Genomic DNA, 25,367 nt, shown 5'->3' on the forward strand with positions numbered 1-25,367 from the left:
ACCACCGCTGCCTGGTTCTAAAGAAAACCGCTTTGTCTCCATCGACAATGTCAAGTTACACCATGTGGCCGATCCTGCACAGCAGACAAAGAGGAACAACCAGTAGTACCCGAATCCCTCTCACTACTGGTCAAGATGTCTCTCCACAAGTTTTAAGCAGCAACTCTGACAACTCTCCGAGCTTGTGGAGGGTGGAAAATGATCTTGCATTAGTTCCACTAACATCTATTACAACAAGCAACAAAGAAATTGCTGATCGATTTGACTCAATCTCTACACAAACGGATGGTGTGATTTATTGTGAACCACCGCAGGAGACTTCTACCAGTCCTCCTCCTTTAAATACAGCTCCAGTTTTTGTATGAACTGCTTCTGGATACTTTGCCGACATCACTGACACCTTTTCGGACGCATCTGCCTCTTCTGCATCTGAACTGCCAAAAACACGTAAGCTGATAAATTGGCTTAAAACAAATTACTTTATTTTCCCATGGAACTTTCTGTGGCTTTCCTTGGCTATATTAGCTTTTCTTCTTTGGGCCGGCTTTGTCATTGTTTTCTTTCTTCTAGTACATGGTCATTACCTTCCTGAACGATCTACAGTTGAACTGGTGGATGAGGTCCTAAAACCCCATTTTAATTCTCACAAGGTCCGCAGAGACTTGTCTTTCATGAACATTTCCCCTATACCAATTCACAATGGGATTGTTTGGGATAAAGTCACATTTGATATATACGGTCCGACGGAGTTCATTCAAATACCATATGTGTTTAAATTTTATATGAATAATATAATAATACCCGGAGTTTTTTCTGATGACTATGAGGTGAAAACGGTTGATTCTATGATGACTGAGGTACAGTATTTGACAATATTTGAAAGTGAGGATGCTTATCAATCCAAAGAAAATTATGGAGACATGTTCTGCTATAATTATTATGGACACCATTTCATTCACAGAGCAAGTACCCCGAAAACAATCTTTAATTACACACAATGGGAATATTGTCCAATTCGTCCACAAGGAAGTTCTAAAACATATTCTGAAAAATGTACATATTTTTCGTGGCACAATGTTAAAAATGTTGAGTCATATTATTTCAAATTGCCATTGATGGAAAATGTACATATCTTATTGACAGATACAAAATTAATTTATTTGGATTTCTTTGTTTCCCAGTTGGCTATAGAAGCCTATGACTATTGGTTGAAGTCGATTGACTTAACAAGTATGTGGGGAACAAAAAAAAAGGGGAAAGGAAGCTTTGCTTAGAGCATGCCTGCTACCTGTTTTTAGGAGACTGGCCTGGTTTGTGGTGGGTACCTAAGGTACTAACACCTTATACCAGGTCCAGTTATCCCTTATTAGTGAAGTGTAGGCAGTGTCTAGAAGCCAGGCTGTCTAGAGGTAGCTGTAGGCAGGGCAGCCAAGGCTGAACTAGGAGACATGCAAAGCTCTTGCAATACACTGTAGTCACACAGTACTCACACACAAGAAAAGACAATACTCTGTGTTACCCAAAATAAAGGTACTTTATTTTAGTGACACAAGGCCAAAAATATCTTAGAGGCTATACTCCCTTAGGAGGTAAGTATTATATGTAAAATATACACTAATAACCAAAATCAGATAAGTAAACAGAATAAAAATAGTGCAAAAATTGAAAATCAACATAGGTTACAATGGGCCTAGTGGGAACACAAATCAAATACTAAAATAGTGGAATGCAAATGTCGGTTTCCCACCTAGGCAAGGGGAGTGTGTACCAAAGAAGGCAGCTGCGGGTTCCTGCTTGGTGCAAGAGATGTCATCACACGTCGAATGTGACCATGGTGGAGCCCCCAGGGTGCATGGAATTGCCCCCCCCCCATACCAGAATCAGGTTGGTGGTACAATTTCTCAGTCCTAAACACCTCACATGGCCATATTTGGAGTTACCATTGTGAAGCTACACATATGTGTTGACCTAAATGTAGTGCACACTTATAATGGTGTCCCCGCACTCACGAAGTCTTGGAAAATGGGCCTGGACAACTTGGGGGCACCTCTGCTAGTGCAGGGGTGCCCTCACACACAGTAACTTTGCACCTAGCTTTCAGGGTCTGACGGTAAGATATATAGGTGACTTATAAGTTACCTGGTGCAGTGAAAATGGTTGCGAAATAGTGCTTACACTATTTCACTCAGGCTGCAATGGCAGTCCTGAAGAAGTGTTTCTATAAGTTCCTTATGGGTGGCAAAAGAAATTCTGCAGCCCTTAAGGATGTCCTGGAACCCCAATACCCTGGATTCCTAGGTACCATATACTAGGGACTTATAAGGGGGGTCCAGTATCCCAATCTGGAGTGGAATAAGTATTTACTAGACTATAATGACAAATTTGGAAACAGAGAGAGCATAAGCACTGAAGTTCTGATTAGCAGGACTCCAGTGACACAGTCAAGCATACTGAGAAAACAGCAAAACATACTAACAAGTAGGCCACAAACCATAAGCACTGGGGTCCTGACTATCAGGATCCATGTGACCCAGTCTAAACACACTGACAATCAGGCAGAAATTGGGGGAGCATGCCAAGAAAGATGGTACTTTCCTACACTGTTCAAATGATATTTTTAAATGAAACTGTACAACAGAAAAGTTGTTTAGGCTTAGCAAAAATTAAGGATTTGAATGCACCCAGTATTCCTGCCCCTGCTAAATTTTACGAATGGCAAAAGTATATACATGCAACTGAAGATCAGCTCGATGGATGGGTCCAAAATGGCATATTTAATGCTTCACTTTCACGTCCCTGTGGTGGTTATTGTGGGAAATAGATACAAATGGGTTTCATAAACGTTTTGTAAACTCCACTGCTGGTTTTAGAACAAGTAGGCCTGACCCTCGCTATGTGTCAATTGAACACGCAGGTATAGTAACAACATACAGTGTAGGTAAACTATGCCAGCAATGGCTGAAGAGTTCCTCACTAGATGCTGTTAAATAACACCTCAGACTCGGGTCTAATAATACTGACTTACAGGATTTCTTGTTAGGCCCCAGAAATCAACGCAGAAAACACTTCTTATATGCAGTCTATAATGAAATTCGGAAGCTTTCTCAACAAGAAGCTGCCGCCTGGTTAAGGCAAATAGATCAGGAAAATTTACAGAAGGCATTAGCTAGTGTAGATAATGGGATTAATACCCTGTCTGACCGAATATACACCTTAAACAAATTGTTTCCTCTGCAATAGACATAGTAAAGAGCGACATGTCCTTTTTACACCATGGACGGAGTCAACTAAGGTCAATTATGCAGTTAGGTTGGACACTACAAACACTGAAGGCAGGTCGCGTTCCTTGGCAACATGTCAACTCAAGGTACATATTTTCCACATTTAATTTAACGCGACAACAACAACTAATGTCTAAAAAAGAAGCAACCTATGCCATGTTAAATACTGAGGAATTAGAAAAGTTGCCTTTTACTGTAGCTGAAATACCTGAGTGGTTAATACACAGGGTCATCAATCTGCCTAGTTCAACACTTCAATTCACATCCTGCTTAAAACACATTTCAGTTGGTAGATTTGAAAAGCTAGGAGATGGTCATATACACGAGGTGTGGGAGCTACCCTTCTCGTACAAATGTCTCAGTGGCATGAAAGAGGTCTTTCTTAGCGGTAGTGAATGCAAGACTTCAGTCAGCCATTCCATGGTTTGTGAACAGCTGTCCTTTCATGGGGAGTTCAACGCTTCAGCAATGAACTTGGCTTGTTATCTGAAGGGAGTCCCAGTCACCTTGATTAGACCTGCGTTCCAGGTGGTCTCGAATGGCAGCTATGTGCTCCATAATAGTGACAGCTGTTGTGGGATGCGAGCCGGAATAGTTTATGTCGTGTCGGTCTCCAAAATTGTTAGATGCTGCGGGAATGTACTTTTTCCTCCTACACGACAGAGGGAACTAGCTGAGATTTGGCCCCATATTGCTACTTCAAACGTGAATTGTGACAAGTTGAGCAGACTCAACACTTTATTGTTTCATAAACATGTGGGGTTACATCTGCACACAAGACATATCCGCTTCAGTATGCGAGGTCATCCGCATAGATACAGTCCCTTTTAAGTTCTAACTTTCTGAGACACTTTGGTGAACTCGTGGGACGGACATTGAACGCGTCCAGTACAACTGAAATCGCAAATTTCTTTAAGGCTGTTGATTCTGGTTTCATTCACACCTTCTCCTCTATATTTGGCAAAATACCTTCAGTGGTCCACTCAATATTTTCTAGTATTTTCAGAGGATTTTGAGTAACTTTAGCTATAATAGGTGGCCATTTTAGCTATTGGTTTATATATGTTATTTTAGCAGCCTAGGCCTGCCGCTGTGCACTTTCACCTAGATATGTTTTATTTTAGCTTCATTATATTATTTTAACAGCAGCCACATTTGCGATCTCGTTTTATTTTCTCTGTCTAGCTGTTCTTCGCTAGGTCAGCACTACATTTTTAAACAAGACATTTCTTTAACTCTGTGCTTTTCTCAAGCTGCAGTAAGATAGGTTGCCGGCAAAAGTGGTTCGCTTTGTCTCCAATGTTCACAGAAACATACACACTATTACATGGGGATCCTTTCTTGGAACATCAGCTGTTTTATTATAAAAACACCACTTTGACCCATATACGTTAGAAGGAGATCCAGCCAGATGAGCACAACTCTATGCTGATTGCTTCGCTGCAGCTGCTTATGTAGACTACAGGCCTTTTGCACAGGTGTGAGGGATGATGTCTTCCCAGGGGGAACCTGAAGGGCAGAATTATAGCTTAACATGCTGTGCTCTAACATAGCCTAGGTAGGAACTATCTTTACAAACTCTTGTGACAATATGGTAGTGTTATTCTTGTGTTTTACTCTCCTTGTCCCAATTTTAATCTCATTGTGCTTCATTGTCGTAGTTATTTCAATACTTGCCTAATTATCTAAGATGCAGTTACTTCAATAAAACTTTATTGAACTATACTCTGCCTCTGATTGTCCCTGCATATGCGAGACTCATGTAGCTGAGAGATACGGATGAGATCTGAGTGAACACAAATCCCCTGAGGAGTCATTTATGTCATGCAGCCGGTTGCCCCAATCATCCCTACTCTTGGGTAAAGACGAGGCACTGCTAGTTAGCCGGAACAAACTCAGATTAGGCCGACAGGTGTCACATGGTGTGGGATCAGACTCAGTCCCCCGCAGTACAGGTGATTCTTCCGCCCAAATCCAGTAGTCTCATTAGGATAATGAGAACCTACACGACAAGTCTTCCAAACATCTGCAGGACTATTTGCATCTATATATCTCAAGCGGGAAATATCCATTACAACGTGGTCATTACCATGCATGACCGCTCGCTGCAAAGATGCCACTACCACACATACACCATTACCCCGCATACCTTCACACGCATTCCTTATCACAAATATACCTTTACCAAGCATGCCTTTACAACAAATTTTGTTTAAAGGCGTGACTAGTAAAGGCATATGCATAGTAACGGTTTTAAAGGTAAGAATATATATTTTTTTAATTTGTAAAGGCATCAATGGTAAAAGTGTATGCATGGTAAAGGTTTCGCATGTAAGTAAAGATAAGGATCAAATGTTTTATATATACATTTTAGGGTGGGTATGGGTTTTGGAATAGTAATTGTTTTTTAGGGTTTAGGGTGGGTATGGGTTATGCAGTGGTAAGGGGATTTTAGATTTTAGGGTGGGTATGGGATTTTGGGTAGTAAGGGCATTTTTAGGTTTTAGGGTGGGTATAGGTTTTGGGTTTTGTAGGGTGGATAGAGTTTTTAGGGTAGTAAGGGCTTTTCGATTTTAGGGTGGGTATGGGTTTTGGGGTAGTAAGGGCATTTTTAGGTTTTAGGGTGGGTATGGGTTTTTTGGTAATGAGGGCATTTTTAGATTTTAGGGTGGTTATGGGTTTTGGGATGGTAAGTGGTTTTTAGGTTTTAGGGTGGGTATGGGTATGGGTTTTGGGGTAGTAAGGGCATTTTTAGGTTTTGGGGTGGGTATGGCTTTTTGGGTAGTAAGGGCATTTTTAGGTTTTAGGGTGGGTATGGGTTTTTGGGTAATAAGGGCATTTTTAGGTTTTAGGGTGGGTATGGCTTTTGGGATGGGAAGGGGTTTTTAGGTTTAAGGGTGGGTATGGGTTTTGGGGTGGTAAGGGTGCTTTTAGGTTTTTGGGTGTTTATGGGTTTTTGGCTAGTAAGAGAGTTTTTAGGTTTTGGGTGGATATGGGTTTTTGGGTAGTAAGGGCATTTTTAGGTTTTAGGGTGGGTATGGCTTTTGGGGTGGTAAGGGCATTTTTAGGTTTTAGGGTGGGTATGGATTTTTAGGTAGTAAGTGCATCTATAGGTTTAGGGAGGATATGGGTTTTAGGGTGGTTAGGGTTTTTAGATTTTAGGTTGGGTATGGGTTTTGGCGAGTAAGGGCATTTTTAGGTTTTAGGGTTGTTATGGATTTGGGGGTAGTAAGTTTTTTTTTTTTAGGTTTTAGGGTGGGTAGGGGTTTTGGGGTGGTAAGGGTTTTTAGATTTTAGAGTGGGTGTGGGTTTGGGGTATTAAGGGCATTTTTAGGTTTTAGGTTGGGTAGGGTTTTTTTGGGTAATATGGGCATTTTTATAGGTTTTAGGGTGGTTATGAGTTTTGGGGTAGTTTTTAGGTTTTATGGGGGTTATGGGTTTTAAGACAGTAAGGGTATTTTTAGGGTTTAGGCGGGTATGGGTTTTTTGGTGGTAAGGGGTTTAGGATGGGTATGGTTTTTTGGATGCCAAATACATAAATATATATTTTTTTACCTAACATATTATAGGCATTGAAAGTGCCGAAGCAAACTGATGCAAGGAAATCTGTCAGATTTCTTTGTGCCATTTTTTTGCCCCCCCCCTAGCAGGGGGGATGCACCCTTTGCATACATTAAGTCTGTCGCAGGCATAATGTAGCGCAGGGGGTTACAAAGTAGTGCAATGCATGCATTGCGACACTTTGTAAATATGGTGCAGCATGTTTGGCCTTCTAACGCCACATTAGCTTAAAAAAAATGACACTAATGGGGCGTAAGAATGGCACTAGGGGCTCTTAAATATGCCTCTATGGGCCATATTTGAAAAACGTGGAGCTGCATACAGTGATGTGCTACTGTTTTTGCGCCCCTTAGCGCCCCCATAATGCCATCATGTGGGCGCTGTATTTGAAATACGGCGCACCATGGCGGTAGTTAGGGGAATAGCGTCAGAATTTTTGATGCTAGTCCAGCGCTTTGCAGGATTATTTTAAAAAATGTCGATGCTAATCCTGCAAAGCAGCCAGAGGCCCATTGTAACCAATGGAAGCCTCCTTTTAATGCCTGCTCTCAGCAGGCGTTAAAAGTGCTGATAAAAAATGGCTCAAAGAAATCTGTCAGATTTCTTTGCACCATTGTTCTGGCCCCCCAAATGGGGGCTTGCCACCTTTGCATACATTATGCCTCGTGCAAGCATAATGATATATAGATATAAATATATATATATATAGAGAGAGAGAGAGAGATAGTGAGCTATTTATATATATATATATATATATATATATATATATATATATATTTATATATATATATAGAGAGAGATAGAGATATATATATATAATATATCATTATTCAAAAATATATCCACAAACAAATATATACATATATATTTAGATAGCTCATTATTTAAATATATACACACAAATATATATACATATGTATTTATATCTTATTATTTAGATATATATACTCAAACATATATACATAAATATTTATATATATATATATATATATATATATATATATTACTTCCAAAATTCGTGTAAGTCAGCGTCCAACACGGCAGGCTGCAACAGGGTCACGAACCCCTATAAATCATTCAAAATACTTCTAAAAAGAAGCCAGTGTCACAGCCACTTACTTGCTACAATCCCAGTGTTCTTTATTCAGTCAGAAAGCACTGAAAAGACAAAACAAATATTCTCCAACGCATTTCAGGAGACTCTGCTCCCTTGATCACAGAGATATTCAGAGACCCTTTTCCCTTTCCATTATAACTAACGTAATAAACATAAAAAATTGACTATATTTACTATCAAAAAAATACAAAATAAAATAAACAATGGCAGCCATCTTGAAACTAAACATTCTACACTAACCAGTGTAACTAAACATTGAAAATAAATTCAAAATTTGTGCTTGAAAATTAGAAATTAATGTGACTTACTTTAACCCACAATTACTACATGTTATTCTCTCCTCGTTATGTTACAAATAGACTTAATTGGCCAATCAGATCTATCTAATATATATATATACACATGTTTTAATGACACGATTATATTTATATTTCCTCCATACTTATTCAATTACTGATATTATACACCATTTATTACCTATACACTTAGTCATACCTCTTATGAGAATACTAATCTTATTAATATCCTTGTATTTGTGGGTAATCCAGCAATACCCTGGAAATATAATAGCTCTTTTGCTTCTTATTAGATTTACACCTTCAGGTAGAATCAGACATCATGTTTCAGTATATATATTTTTGTAAAAAGTCCAATTGAACCTTTACGTCCTTCCTGCCAATCATGGAAAGAAAACATTGTTAAAATTAATTAATACTGTATTCATAAACAGCTGAGTTTCAACAAATAATTCAAACTTCTGAAATTCTAAATACATTTATATTTTACAATAAATCAATGTAAATGCACTGATAATTCTTCATCCTTATTCAGACCCATAGGTTCCATTGTATTACAATTAATAATCAACCTTGATTCCAATTTCCTTAAGTCCAAAGTCCTATTGCCACCTCTTGTTTTCAATATAACCCTATCCAAGACCATGAATTGTAATTTGCTTTCATTTTTATTGTGAAATTCTTTGAAATGTCTTGCCACAGGATAAGATTTATCTTCATTTCTAATTGCTCTAATATGTTCCAAAATGTGCTTCTTTGCTATATGAATGGTACTACCAATATAAAATGTATTGCAGGGAAACTTTAGAGCATAGACACAATAGTCTGATATACATGAAACATGTTTTTTTATTTTAAACAATTTTTTAGTCCCGGGAAATAGTGCCTTCTTACAATTGGAGCTGTATTTACATGCCTTACATTTACCGCATATGTAGAAGCCTTGAATGGGTTGTGTTTTCTCATTCTTAGATATTAAGCTGTGGCTTAGCATATCTTTCAAAGACCTACTTCTTCTAAAAGTAAAAGCCGGGTATTCATCCAGTAAATTGGCTATATGCTCATCAGTCCTAAGAGATGGCCAAAATTTTACAAATGCTTTCTTAATTTCATTTACTTTGTCATGATATGAAGTTATAAATCTTATCTTAATGTTTTCTTTCTTAGTATCTTCCACCTTTTCTACCAAAAGGTCCTCCCTTTTGGTCTGTCTAACCCTCATCACAGCTTTATCTATTACAGCCTCTGAGTAGGCTCTTTCAATGAATCTTTTGGTCATCGTTTCAACCTCATTCTCAAATGCAGCTTCCAAACTGCAGTTTCTTCTAGCCCTTAATAGTTCCCCATAGGGGATACTATTTATCAGGTTTTTTGGGTGGCTGCTCATGGCATGTAATAGACTGTTACCTGCGGTGTCTTTCCTATATAGTTCACATTCTAATTTATCATTGACAACCATGATTCTCACATCCAAGAATACCAATTCAGTTGGATCAATAGTACAGCTGAACTTAAGGTTCAGATCATTATTATTCAATTCTTCCACAAAATTCAAGGCTGATTCTTTACTACCTTTCCAAATACAGAAAATATCGTCAATATACCTCACCCACAGGACTGCTTGGTTTTCAAAACCTTTGATGTTCCAGACAACCTGTTCTTCCCACCAGCCCAGGTATAGACCCGCATAACTGGGGGCGAAGCAGGTTCCCATTGCAGTCCCCTGGTCCTGACGGTATAAAGTGTTATTGAAAGTGAAAAAATTGTAGGTCAAGCACATCAGTACCATATCTAATAACATTTCTGTATGCAAAAGGTAAGATAATGACCTCGCCCTTAGGAAAGGTCTAACTGCCTCGATACCCTTTTCATGTGGAATACACGTATACAAACTGTTCACATCTAAGCTCAATAGAAGGAAATCCTTTTCCCATCCAATTCCATTAATTATACGTGGGAAATCTCTCGTATCCCTAATATAAGAGGGTAGGACCTCCACGAAGGGCCGCAAAAAGTAATCAACATACTTAGAAACATTTTCCAACAAAATTCCCATAGATGACACAATGGGCCTCCCCGGTGTTTTTTTTGCATTCTTATGTAACTTGTGTAAGAAATAAATAGCTGCCGTTATAGGGAAATCTACCTTTAAAAACCAGTATTCTTCCCATTCAATCAATCCTGATTCTTTCCATTCATCTAATTTCTCAAAAACTTTCTTCTTAGCCATCAGCATTTCATTTTTATCTACCACTGAATAATTCTCTTTATCTTGTAGTTGTCTTAGACCTTCCTTTATATAGTCATCCCTAGACAGGATTACAATATTTCCACCTTTATCTGATTGCTTAATTACAATGTTGTCGTCTTTTTGTAAGGATTCTATTGCTTTACGTTGTTCTCTTGATACATTATCATACTTAGATCTCCTTATATACCTAAGAGTTTTTAGACAACCAATTACGCCTTTCTCAAAACCATTAATTGCATCACAATTCACTTGTGGTAAGAAAGTTGATTTGGATTTGAAATTACTTGGACACCTCATGTCAACTTCAATACCCATTTGAGATAAACTTAAAATTGGGTCCTGTTCAGCCTCAATGTTCTCATCTAATTCACATAACGTGTGTAATAATCCAATATCTCCAATTACCAAATTAGATACCTTATTGGTATTACTTACATCTTGATCTTTAACTTTTGTTTCAAACCATTTTTTTAACTTTAATTTTCTCACGAAGTGAAAAAAGTCTATACGACTCTGTGTATAGTTGAAGGGCATAACTGGACAAAACGATAGTCCTAGTGATAGTACTTCACGTTCCGTTTCCGAAATATATCTACTAGAAAGGTTGACAACCGTCCTTTTTTTTTTTTTTTTTGCATTACTTCATTAACAGTTGGCCTCTTGTCTGTATATATTATATATATATAATTATTTAACTATATAAGTAAATATATATATAGCTTTGATTGGGAAAACGATGTGAACACAGACTACATACCACTTGAAAAAGACGTCAGTCGAAGTGCGTTGTGGGGTCTGGTTTCATGCTGCTTTGATAACTAAAAGGAAATTCTAAAGAGAAACCTCCAGGAGTGCAGCGCTTTTTGTTGAACTTATATATACGTTTTTACCACGCATATGCCTTTACCACCCAGGAGCATATCAGTGGTACCATACATGATGAATAAGAGGCAGACATGAGACTGCTGAAGGACAGAGCAGAACGTTAGAGGTTCTTACACTTGACAGTGTTTGCTTAGTTCAGTTGAGCCTGATGTGAAGGTTACTTTCAACATTTCTGTTACTGTCTTCTGTATTTTTTCTCTCATTTTATCAAAACGTGAAGTTTGAAGGATCAGCATATGGATGATAGTGAAATAAAACTTTGAAACATTGAGAAGTACACACACAGGAACATTTAAGCCCCAGTTTAGAGTTTGGTGGATAGGCTAGTCTGTCACAAATACAATGGAGATCCCTGCCCTCCAAATCCTCAGTCTGCTTGATTAATTCTGGAACGGGTGGACCTTAACTATTCCAACAGGGGCTGTGTCAATGGAATACTTTCTGAGACGGTCTGATGGAGTAGGGCCATCGGAAGAAGGACATTTCACTGCCTACTATATTCAGGGAGGATATTGTCATTTTTCGTATTTGGAGAGGAAAAGGAAGCCATGACCCCTACACCCTGGGAGAAAACTCTCAGGGTATGGAAGTCATTACTTTTTTTGTTTTTGCTGTAAGAAACCCCTGCTTTGGGAGATTGTTTCTGCCAAACTTTGTTGTAGTTTGGTGGACCAGCATCAAAACCGATGGTGGCTGTCCAACAAACAGTTTTTACATTGAAAGGAACCACCATGATGGAGGTTATTTTTACTGTGCAGAGATGAACACTGGGCCATCTGTCATCTCTAAATATGGCCGACAGCAGTCCATCAAGGTGGCAGAGGTAATGTCCTCCGCCACCCTGAGGGACTGTACTCTGTCTGGCAAACTATAAATCAGGCTCATAGTGTCTTGTATTTCAAATTAGTTATTTGAGGAATGGTCTGCCTACAGGGACTGCTCTGTTTCAGATCTTGATTGTGCTTTTGCCCGAACATTCCGTGTGTGAAAGATGACATGTATTTCATCAAGCTCAACATTCTGATTATGTTTATGAGGAACTGTAAAACCAGCTTGGCAGTGTAACTATGTGTGAAATAAACTTGTTTCGCTTCTGAAGTGTTTTGCTCTCATTGCAACATGTTTTAGGCATCTTAACCTCTAGGAAGCAGTGACACTAAGATGAAATATCACGAGAAAGACCCCCAGGACAGCCCCGACAGCTATTTCATCAAACAATATCAAACGTTTCAAATAATCCTGACCCCCACATCTTTTCTCCCTTTACCGGGTGGCATACTCAAAAGGTACTTTTCGAGAGGTGCTGGGCTTGGCAACCGTAGTTGTTATTACCAAGAAAGGCCTTCACAACTCCCACTGCATTGCATATTGTCCCATCTGCTGATCAATGCTGAAATCAAAATATTCGCAAAACTCTTTGCAAATAGCCTCCAATGTGGCTTGCCAATCTAGTCCACCAGGATCAATGTGACTTGGCCGCCATACTCATCATTGCATCCTGAGTGTTCAGATAGTGATGGTTCGCCTCTGGGAATTGCAAGACCTGTGCGCTCTTCTCTTAATTGATTTCGTGAAGATATTTGATTCTGTCAACTAGACCTTTCTTCACAAGGCACTCTCTCACTTAGGCCTGGGCGCACACATTTGCAGACCCACTTAGCTCCTCTATTGCTAACCATATGTGCCATTACTGGTCAATTACATCTTATTCACCATCCACTGCATCACTTGTCAAGGCTGCCTGCTTCTCCCACTTTTGCTTGCGCTAGTGATTGAACCCCTCACTAGACTGACTGGGTGTGTCACCAAGGCCCAGGGCTCGAAAGGCAGAAAAGAAGAGCACATTGCGATGTACGGAGGCAATATCCTTCCATTTTTAGCCCACACTTAGTAATCTTGACCCTGATGCCTCTGACTCCTTGGACTGTACGAAGAGGCCCCTGGACTCTGGGTGAATAAAGCTAAATCTCTTTTGGTTCCCCTTCAAAGTGATCAAGATGACATTTCGGGGAGTACATCGATCCCCCTGCACCAGATCAGCTTCCCTTTCTAGGCATTCAAATAGATAGGGACCCAGTTCTAACGTGAATTTTTAACCTTACTCCTCTCCTTAATAAAACCATAAAGGACTTTCAATGCTGGTCCCCCCTCCACTTCCCACCCCTAGCAGAGCTGCCTTATTTAAAATGATGATACTTCCGAAGATCCTGTATATCCTTCAAAATGTCTCACTGATGATTCTCGCAACTTGGTTTCGGGCCCTTGCATCTAATAGTCGCTCTTTCACTTGGGGATGTTGTCTCTCCCATATCGGCATGGACAAATGCTGCCTCCCGGCCAATGACAGAGGCATGGGAATGGTGGACTCATAGCTCTACTTTCACGCTGCACAACTAATACTTATCAAAGACTGGCTGTGCGGGGGAGGGAACCACATAGCATATCGTGCAGAGCTCTTTCCTGGGGCTGGTCTAGGTGCTGGGTCTGCTTTGCAGCAATCCGATCCCTTGGGACGTTCCAGAGGTCACCAAGATGATCTTCTTATACTAGCACAGGGCTAAGCACGTCATTGGCTAGGACAAAACCCTATCACAACAAAAAACCCTTTTGGCATGGCCACCATCTCTGGCACACTACGTGTTTAGCCCGTTTCTCTAAATGGGATAAGATTGGCATTACAAACTTGGGAGACTTCTGGCACAAAGATCACCTACTCACCTTTCAGTATCTGCAACTTCAGTTCCATCTGTCCCAATCACAATTTTATTCATATCAGTATAAAATAGTATCAAATCTGTATGGAGAAATATAAAGCGCTATTGCTCAAGGAAAAAAATGCTTATTTTACTAAACAAAATTGAAGCTGCCAAAAGTTTTCCAAAATAACTTTTTCAGGTGGAATCCAAATTGGCCTCAGTCCCTAGAAATAACACGATCAGTAGCAGTTAGACTTTTTGTGATAGACTGGCAAATTTCTTTCTGGAAAAAGTGGTCAAGATTTTTAACAAATTTGACCAAAGTAGTACAGCAAATAGGATAGCATAATTCAACCTGCCTCCCATGAGGGTTTTCCCAAGATTACCAACTTCTCTCCTCTTTCGGTAAGCCAAGTAACCTTGTTAATTTAAGGTACTAATGGGGTCATTACAACATTGGCGGTAAAAGCCGCTTATCGCCGTGCAGAAGACTGCCAACACACCGCTGCGGCTGTGGAATTCGGCCACAGTCATTATGATCCACTGCTCGGAATCTGCCAAAATTTAGACACCCACACAAGTCCGCCACATCAAAGGTCAGTGATAAACTCGCGAAAACAAAACCTCCACCGTCACGCCAACAGAAATATGCCCACACTATCATGACCCACGAATCCACGCGGCGGTCTTTCAACCGCGGTATTCAATTGGCGGTACACACCGCCGCGCTCAAAATACACACACATTTACAAAACACATCCACATAGGACAATTCCAAATACACACACCTGATACACATACATACACCACTCCCACACACCCAATACAATATAAAACATACACCCACATCACCCACAAAACCCTACTACCAAAAATTCTGAAAGAAGGCCAGAGAGAGACACCACAATCTACAAACAAGCATCCACAAGCACTCAACACCATCACTCACACAACATCCACGCACCTCACACAACACACCACTAAATATCACCCCACACATCACAACACACAACACCCCACACATCACCCACACCACCCCATGGCACAGCAAAGACACCCCAGGTTCTCTGAGGAGGAGCTCAGGGTCATGGTGGAGGAAATCGTCCGGTTACAGCCACAGCTATTCGGATCACTGGTGCAGCACACCTCCATAGCTAGGAAGATGGAGCTATGGCGAAGAATCGTGGACAGGATCAACACAGTGGGACAGCACCCAAGAAATAGGGATGACATCAGGAAGAGGTGGAACGACCTACGGGTGAAGGTGCGTTCCGTGGTCTTAAGACACCACCTTGCTGTACAGAGGACTGGCGGTAGACCCTCACCTCCTCCCCCACAACAAACAACATGGGAGGAGCAGGTCTTGGCTATTCTGCATCCTGAGGGCCTCGCAGGAGTAGCTGGGGGAATGGACTCTGGTAAGTCAAATCTTTACTACTATATCCCCCACCCTACCTGCATGCCATCACATACCCCCACCCTCGCCCTCACCCCCATCACTCCAACTCCTCACAAATGTCCAATATCACAAACCACACATCCCAACACCAAGCCCTGCATGCAACAACAAAGCATGGACACCCATCACCAATGCATGGCCACTGCACATACCCATACACCCCCCTAAACCATAATCACACAAGGTCCCACACAGGAGTGCAAGCACTGGGGTACACGGTTACCCACCCATTGTACACCATGCCACACACAGATGTAATAAACATCCTTTTATACCCCTGCAGGACCCCTACCCAACGTCACCGCACAGGAGGGTCCAGACATGTCCACACCACCAACAGAAGAGGCCCACAGTGATGACAGCAGCTCTGTCCAACTGGATCTAGACGACCAGCCCATCTGGGACCTCCGGACAGTCGGTTCCCCTGACACAGTCACAGGCCACCACAGGCCACCACAGAGCTTCCCCCTTCTGGAAACACCAGCACAGCACCCACCCAGTGGGCCCATACCTATGTCCCCAGGACACGTCAAGCAGCGGTGTGTCCACCACTACAGGGAACCCAGGCTAACCCACCATCCCAACAACAACAGGGACCTGGGGGCAGTGGCAGTGGGCACACCGTTCAGGGGACAGAGGCCCAGGGAAACAGGGGTACTGGGAGGGCTGCTGTGCGACAGGGGGAGGACAGGCCCAGGGAACCCACTCTCCACGCGGCCCTCTCCAACTTCATGGGAGCCTTCCATCATTCCAAGGAGACGATGGCAACGGTACTGGCCAAGTTTCAGGAGACCCAGCGGCTGCAGGAGGAACAGTATTTGGGCATCAGGGAGGAACCCAGATCCATCAATTCCAACCTGGGCACCATCGTAGGGGTGCTGAAGGAAGTCCTCAATACCAGGAGGGACACTGTGGCACAACAAGGGGCCCCTGACACTAGCCTGGACGATGAACTGCCCACCATCTCTGCCAGCGCTAGTGGACAGGAGGCACCGCCACAGGACCACCACACCAGCACCCCACCCATGGCAGAGGGAGAACCACCCCGCAAACGGTCCCTGAGATCCAGGACAAAGACAGAGAATGATGCCAAGACCCCGCCAAGAAATGAGACCACACTGAATGTCATCCTTTTGTCCCACCTTGTCACTCTGTCCATCCTCAAACTGCCCCAGCTCCACTTCCTATGCCCCTTTGGACAATGCACCTGTGAGACTAATAGACTGGACTCTGCCATGGACATTCCTCCACCATCACCCCTCACCATTTTGCAACACCCTCCAATATTGAGCACTTAAATAAACACCCTTAAAGCACAAAACAATCAGGAGTCAGTCTGTGATTTCGAAAATGTGTATTAGCAATTACAGTGATAAAATGCTCTTTCAATTGTAATGTTAACATACCTATGTCACACAGCTCTAGTCCATGAGGAAACAAAGCAGATGTCACACAGTGGGACCCACATCTGTGAAATTGTAAGGGAAAGTGACAGCTCAGTGACCATACACTGGGTGAAAAGTACAGACAGTAGAGAGGTAGTAATGTTAAAGTACATGTAGTAGGCAGGTTTGTCTTCTTACCTGTGTCTCACTGGAAGTATTGCAGGATCACAGAGTTCCTGTTGTCGCTGTCCTCTTCTTCTGCTTCCTCCTCTTCGCTATCCACAGGCTCCACAGCTGCCACAACACCTCCATCTGGACCATCCTCCTGCAGAAAAGGCACCTGTCGTCGCAAAGCCAAGTTGTGAAGCATACAGCAGGCCACGATGATCTGGCACACCTTCTTTGGTGAGTAGAATAGGGAACCACCTGACATATGGAGGCACCTGAACCTGGCCTTCAGGAGGCCGAAGGTCCGCTCTATAATCCTCCTAGTTTGCCCATGGGCCTCATTGTAGCGTTCCTCTGCCCTGGTCCTGGGATTCGTCACTGGGGTCAGTAGCCATGACAGGTTGGGATAACCAGAGTCCACTGCAAATGGCGAGGGACAACTGTTAGACACACACTAACTCTTAGGGATATATCCAGACCCAGACAACTATTCCCACTGATTTGGTTCCAGGTGCTCACCTCGTAGCCACACACGGTGCCTCTGGAGTTGCCCCATCACATAAGGGATGCTGCTATTCCGCAGGATGTAAGCGTCATGCACTGAGCCAGGGAATTTGGTATTAATATGGGAGATTTACTGGTCTGCCAAACACCCCATCTGCACATTCATCGAATGGTAACTCTTATGGTTTCTGTACACCTGTTCACTCCTGCGGGGGGGACCAAGGCCACATGTGTCCCATCAATGGCACCTATGATGTTGGGGATATGTCCCAGGGCATAGAAGTCACCTTTCACTGTAGGCAAACCCTCCACCTGAGGGAAAACGATGTAGCTCTGCATATGTTTCAGCAGGGCAGACAACACTCTGGACAACACGTTGGAAAACATAGGCTGGGACATCCCTGGTGTTATGGCCACTGAAGTTTGAAAAGACCCGCTTGCAAGGAAATGGAGTACTGACAGCACCTGCACTTGAGGGGGGATTCCTGTGGGATGGCGGATAGCTGACATCAGGTCTGGCTCCAACTGGGCACACAGTTCCAGGATTGTGGCACGATCAAGCCTGTAGGTGATGATTACATGTCTTTCCTCCATTGTCGACAGGTCCACCAGCGGTCTGTACACCGGAGGATGCCGCCATCTCCTCACATGTCCCAGTGGACGGTGCCTATGGAGGACAACAGCGAGCACAGAGTCAACCAACTCAGAGGTATGTAAACACAGCTTACTCAGAAAACTATTCATAATCCGAAATGTGCCTGTATGAGTGTTGAGCCAAGGCCTAGGTATGTGTGATGCAGTTAAAAATAAAGCCATGTGGGCCCCTGAAATGGCGGCTGCCTGACCTGTAAAGTGGGACAATGGGATGTGAGGTAACTGCTCTGGCATTGTACACCGTCGCGGTAGGCAGTCGAAGACTGCGGCGCAATTCTGCATTGGTTAACATTGGACCCTATGGGTCCCAGGAGCCAATGACAATGTACGCCGGCGGTGACGGTACGCACCGCCGCGGACGTGACCGCCATTTTCTATCTGTTCAATCACTTGATACCTGATCTTCGACAGGAGAGGACCTACACTGCAAGTGCTGCTGTGACCTCAGTCTGGAAGAGACAATGGCTTGTGCGTCTGGGGAAAGGGCCCCTGCCTTCAGCACGGAGGAGTTGGAGAAACTTGTGGATGGGGTCCTCCCCCAGTACACGCTACTCTACTGTCCTCCAGACAAACAGGTAAGTACATTGTGAGCATGCTGTATGGGCAATGCCTGTGTGGAGTGGTGTGGATGAAAGATAGGGGGGGGGGAGAATGATGTGTGCATGAAACGACGGTGAGTGCATGTGCCACATGGCAAGGGTAGGGATGCGGGCCAATGACTGTGACGATGCAGTTGTTAATAACTTCTCTTTTTCCCCTGTACAATTCATGTAGGTCAGCACCCACCAGAAGAAGGATATTTGGCGTGCCATCGCCAAGGACGTCCGGACTCTGGGGGTCTACCACAGATGGAGCACGCACTGCTGGAAAAGATGGGAGGACATTCGCCGCTGGAGCAAGACGGTGGAGGCCCTGCTGGGGATGGCTTCCCAATGTGGGAGGGGTGCCCGTCGCACCATGACCCCCCTGATGTTCAGGATCCTGGCGGTGGCGTATCCGGAGTTGGATGGGCGCTTGAGGGCATCACAGCAGCAACAAGGGGGTGAGTACACTCTCATTCTGCTGATTCAGCACGCAGTGGAGGTGTCTGGGTGGGGGAGGTGGGCTGTGGGTTGCCCTAGGCCAGGGCGAGTGTGCTAGTTAAGTCTCCTTTTTCAGGCAGACCCTGTGACACCTCACCCCACCTGGGTACAGTGCCAACTACACCTAGTCAGGCTCCTGTGACATCCATGTGTGCAGATATCGGCCTTAGCCTTGTAGGCCATGTCCCAGGGATTGAATAGTGGACCCCAAGTGCGCGGCGTAGTGAAGGAGGCTTCTGTGTCTGTCGTGTCTGCCAACGGTAGTGGTAATGCATGCACTCAACATGTCTTCCTTCTGTCTCCCCCTCTTTTTGTGGTCTCCCTGTACTTGTGTGCATTAGCATCATCAGGCGGAGGAGCAGTGGCACCGGAGCAGGAGGGAGCTGCATCCCACATGGCCCTGGAGGACAACACTACGAAGTCTGATTTCACCAGTGGGACGGAGGGCGAGGGGAGCTCCACGGCGGGGACAGGAGCTGACACCAGTGATACGGACTCGTCCTCTGATGGGAGCTCCCTTGTGGTGGCTGGCCCATCTGCCGCCACCACCCCCACCTCCAGCACTGCCCTCCCAGCAGCCCCTCAGCCTTTGCACCGTGCCCGCTCACCCAGGAGGGTGGGCATCTCCTTCGCCCCAGGCACCTCAGGTCCTGCCCCAGTCACCCCTGCTGCCCTCAGTGAGGAGCCCATTGACCTCCTGAGGTCCCTCACTGTTGGGCAGTCTACCATTTTGAATGCCATCCAGGGTGTAGAGAGGCAGTTGCAACAAACCAATGCATTCCTGGAGGGCATTCATTCTGGTCAGGCAGCCCTTCAGCGAGCTTTTCAGACTCTGGCCTCAGCACTAATGGCAGCCTTTGTCCCTGTCTCTTGCCTCCCCCCTCCAACTTCCTCCACCCAGACCCAATCCCCAGACCCAATCCCCTGTACCTCAGTCTATCCCAAGCACACCATAAGACCAGCATGCACACACCTCAACACACAAAGGAAGCTCAGGCAAACATAAGCACCACACATCCCACAGACACTCATGTAAGCATCACACACATGCAGACATAGCAACATCCACTGCCTCCACTGTGTCCCCCTCCTCCTCGTCTCCCTCCTCCCTCCCAGTCTTGTCTCCACTCACACCTGCATACTCTACATCTACAGCCACTACTTCCATCACCAGCACACCCACCACCACACCCGCTCACGTGCAGTCACCACCCCCACTACCATTCACACATCCCCTGTGTCCTCTCCCAGTGTGTCTGTGAGCCCACCTCCCAAGGTACACAAACGCAGCCACACAGCCACCCAACAGCCATCTACCTCACGACAGCCTCCAGCGCATGCACCTTCACCCAATGTCACCAAACGGACACCTCCTACAACCATTACCTCTTCTTACACTCCCAAACCCCCTCCATCTACCCGTCCCAGTGTTCCTAAGAATCTTTTCCTGGCCACCCTTGACCTCTTTCCCTCACCTCCCCCACCCCATCAGTCTCCTAGGGCCCGACTCTCCAGGTCCCAACCTAGCACCTCAGCCACAACATCGGCGGGACCAGTGGTGCCAGTAGTCACCGGATTGTGGAGTGCACCAGGCAGCAGGGCAGCCAGTGTGGCAAGGAGCCACAGCACGGACAGTCCCCCACCTGTCAAGCATCAAAAGTTGGCCAGTGCCCGGCAGGAGAGGGGGAAGACCACAGCCACCAAAGCCGCTCCAAGGGGTACAGGTGGGAGTGTGGAGTCAGCTGTGACACCTTCCAAGGTGGGGAAGGGGCACAAGAAACCCAGCAAGTCTGGGAAGATCAGCACGGTGGAGAAGACCGCCATCAGCCCCGCTGCCCAGGAGCCGACCAGCAGCAGCCCCGCTGCCCCAGACATGACCGCCAGCAGCAGCCCCGCTGCCCAAGACAGGACTGCCAGCAGCAGCCCCGCTGCCCAAGACAGGACCGCCAGCAGCAGCCCCGCTGCCCCAGACAGGACCGCCAACAGCTGAACTGCTGCCAAGGACACCACCGCAACAAGCTCCGCTGCCAAAGACACCGCCACCACAAGCACCGCTGCCAAAGATACAGCCGCCACAAGCACTGCTGCTAAGGACACCGCCGCCACAAGCACCGCTGCCAAAGACACCGCCGCCACAATCACCGCTGCCAAAGACACCACCGCCACAAGCACTGCAGGCCCATGAGCGCCAAAAGCTCTGACGCTACTGAGGCCGCCACGAGCAGGATGAAGCATTCTGGGCACAAGGCCCCCTCCAGAACCAGTGGAGAAAGACATCCACTACCTCTGTCCTTGGCAGGATGAAGCACTCTGGGCACAAAGCCCCCTCCAAAACCAGTGGAGAAAGACATCCACTACCTCTGTCCTTGGCAGGATGAAGCACTCTGGGCACAAAGCCCCCTCCAGAGCCAGTGGAGAAAGACATCCACTACCTCTGTCCTTGGCAGGATGAAGCACCCTTGGCACAAAGCCCCCGCCAGAACCAGTGGAGAAAGACATCCACTACCTCAGTCCTTGGAAGGATGAAGCACTCTGGGCACTCTGGGCACAAGGCCCCCTCCAGAATCAGTGGAGAAAGACATCCACTACCTCAGTCCTTGGCAGGATGAAGCACTCTGGGCACAAGCCCCCCTCCAGAACCAGTGGAGACTGTTATCCACTTGAGAGACTGTGGCTGTGCACTCCCCAGGATTGAACAGTGGGCAAATCACCCACTGTAGAGACTTGAGAGACTGTGGCTTTGCACTCCCCAGGATTGAACAGTGGGCAAACCACCCACTGTAGAGACTTGAGAGACTGGCTTTGCACTCCCCAGGATTGAACAGTGGGCATGGGGCCCCCTCGTGTATTTGGTGTCGTGCACTCGACCGGCTGAGGTGCCCACCCTTTCCCTTCCCCTTGAGGTGCCTGTTTTATTTCTATCTGATGCCCCTGCAGTGTTCTCTCTGTCTTGTTAGGGTATCTTGTGTGGGCCTCGCCCATGCATTGTGGGCCCAGTGGTCCACGGACTTTAAGGGTGGAATACCTTGGACTAATATTCTTGGTGTATATATTTATAAATAGTGTATGTATATTATTTGACTACTGAATTTTAATATATTACAATTGTTCACCTCATTTCCTTTTGTCTTTGCATTCTTCAGGGGGTTTGGGGGTGTAACTGTAATGTATCATGCTGTATTAGTGTGTGTGTTGTCGTGGGTGAGGGTGGGGGTGGGTGTGTTGCGTGTTGCGTCTGTGTGTCACTGTTTTTTCTCTCTCCCCTCCCCTGTGTCGTAGGTGCAGTACTTACTGTGGTCTTCGCTGCCGGCGTTCGTGCTCCTGGTTGAGGAGCAAGAAGATAAAGGCTGGAAAAATGTGGAGCTCTGGTTCCATGGCGTCCTGGTTCCTCGTGGGGTTTGCAGAGGTGAGCGTTTTCCCTTCGAAGTCCTGTTTCCGCCGTGTTTTTGTTCGCGGTGAATTCGCCCCGGAAAAGGTGGCGGATTGGTAGGTTGTAATTCTGTGGGCGGTACATTGTCCTCTGCCTGTCTGTTGGCGGTGACCGCCATGCTGTTTGTTTGTACCGCCGTGGCGGTCAGAGTGTTAAAGTGTCTGTCTTTGTTGGCGGTTTCCGCCACAGTCGTAATTCCATTTTTTTTACCGCCGGCCTGTTGGCTGTCTTACCGCCGCTTTAACACCGACCGCCAGGGTTATAATGACCACCTAAATCTGTCTCGCTTATGGATCCATGCCCTCCGGCAGTCCTAAAATTATCAGCAGAAACAGTGGTCACCTATTTCACTAGTATTTTCAACTCACTGTTTGAGTCTGGATGCTTTCCTACCCAATGGAAGGAGGTGTCCATTCTACCTCTACCAAAAAAAATAGCCTAAATCCTAAGGACCCAAATAATGATCTGCCTATCTTTCAACTACCTCTACCAGTGAAGGCCATAGAAAAGGCTTTGAACGAGCCACTGGCACTTATTTTACAGGACAACCAACTGCCTGACACCACTCAATTCAGGTTCAGAAGTGGTCATAGTACTGAAACTGTGTTGATAAAGACAGCTGAGGAGGAGAGAACGATAGTAGATGGGGGCGGCATTGTGGCGCATGTATGCCTGGATTTATCGACAGCCTTCGACACAGTCAACTATAAGATCATATTCAACCCTCTCCGGGATGTCGGTGTCGAGGTGTCAGCTCTAGCACTGCTTTTTTTTTTAACATATTTTATTGGTTTTCAGTACAACACAAACAATGCAATCCCCCCAAGGGGGGGGGGGGGGGGGCACAATTCAGCGATAATGTATCTTGTCAGATTTTGCTGGTATCTCGTATCCATTGATCTAAAGCTATCATTGCTTTACATGCAACTTTTAGTATTATTGGATCACAGCATTTGCATAAGTATCTACTGAAGACTCTATGGACCAAGTCTTATATAAGAGCAAAGGAGAATCTCTCGACATCTCAATATCGTGGACCTCCCCCTGAAAGGATCAAACTCCCCCCCACCCCCCTCCTCCCCGCTCATGCGCCTAGTAAATTTAGTAAGCAGGTGGTTTTCGGGTCCCTGGTGTTACTCCACATGGCGGCGATCTGTGTCTACCAGTAGTCTGCTCTATTTTATTCTTCCAGGAGATGGCTATGTTGCTATGGGCCTGTTTTGAAAGTATTCACTAGGTCTCCTCTAAGTGCGTTTCCTCTGGCTACTTAGGGGGGTTCTATGTCTGCTGGTGGTCCCTTCCCTGGCGTTCCCAGTCGCAGACCAGGGTGCTCCATGCACGTGCCCTCTCCACTGGCCCCTGGCCCTCCGTACTTCTCAGTGTCTTATTGTTTCCTCTGCTTTGGCCCATTTCAGGACCTCTCTCCTCCATGTACTTACTCGGGGGCCCAGTGTTGTTTTCCATGTCATTGCAATTTCTCATTTAGCTAAAACCAAGGCCAGATCTTGGAATTGCCTAGTGTTTTTATGTGTGGCCTGCCGGTGTTAGCCCCCCAGCAGACAATGTCTGGGATCGTTAGGGATCTCCTGCTCAATAGTGTCTGTAAGTTGTTACGTGATCAAGCACCAATACTCGCATATTGTTGGTCAGTACCAAAATATGTGGATGAATTTGGCCCCTTCCTCACCACATCTTGGACATCTAGCCTGTCGCCGTGAAGTGTCTCCTGATCTTGCCTGGAGTCAGGTATGCTCTGTACAAAACATATATGTTGATCAATTTGAATTGGACTTTCCGAGAGGCTTGTGGAGTCCAAGTTAAGATTTCCTAACAGTCGGTGTCTGCAAAGGGAGATCCCAAATCTACTTCCCACTTCTGTTTAAGAGCTGTCAATGGCTGGCATATCGTAGCCCTGATTTTTCTATAAAGGCAGGTCACAGCCATGTGCTGAGGTAAAAGACAACCCTGGTCAGCGAAGGCAGGTCGGGCGTTAAAGGGGTAATCTCACGATCTTGCATCGTACGGCTTGCCATCCATCTGGTCAGCCATTGTAATTGGCTTGCTAAATAATAAGCTTCAAAATCGGGGGTGGCCAACCCTCCTTCTTCGAGTGGACGCTGCAGCGCCGTGAGCGACAGTCTTCGTCTGCCTGTCCCCCCATACAAATCCCATGACCATGGATTTCAAGTCTTTAAAGAAGGTGCTCGGGATCCATACTGGTAAAGTCGTGAAAAGATACAACAGATGGGGCAGTACAATCATCTTCAGGAGTGCCACCCTGCTTGCCACTGAGAGTGGCAAGGTAGCCCAAAAGGCCATGGACCCGCAAGTTTCCCTCAGTGCCCGCTGCACATTGCCCTCAAACAGGTCCGGAACACCATGATAGACTTGAACTCACAAATATGACATACGCCTTTTCTCCCATTGCAAGTCCCTGAGGTCTGGGGGAGCGGCTCTTCCCTCCATTGTCGGGAATAAGCTGGATTTTTGCAAATTCACTTTCAGCCCAGACAGATCTCCAAATCTGTCTAACAAGTCCTGAGCTCTCTGCAGCTCACCTCCTGCATCTTTCTAAAAGAGAAGGAGGTTGTCTGCGTA

The sequence above is a fragment of the Pleurodeles waltl genome, chromosome 7 (assembly GCF_031143425.1).
Source record: "Pleurodeles waltl isolate 20211129_DDA chromosome 7, aPleWal1.hap1.20221129, whole genome shotgun sequence".
In the NCBI taxonomy this organism is placed as follows: Eukaryota; Metazoa; Chordata; class Amphibia; order Caudata; family Salamandridae; genus Pleurodeles; species Pleurodeles waltl.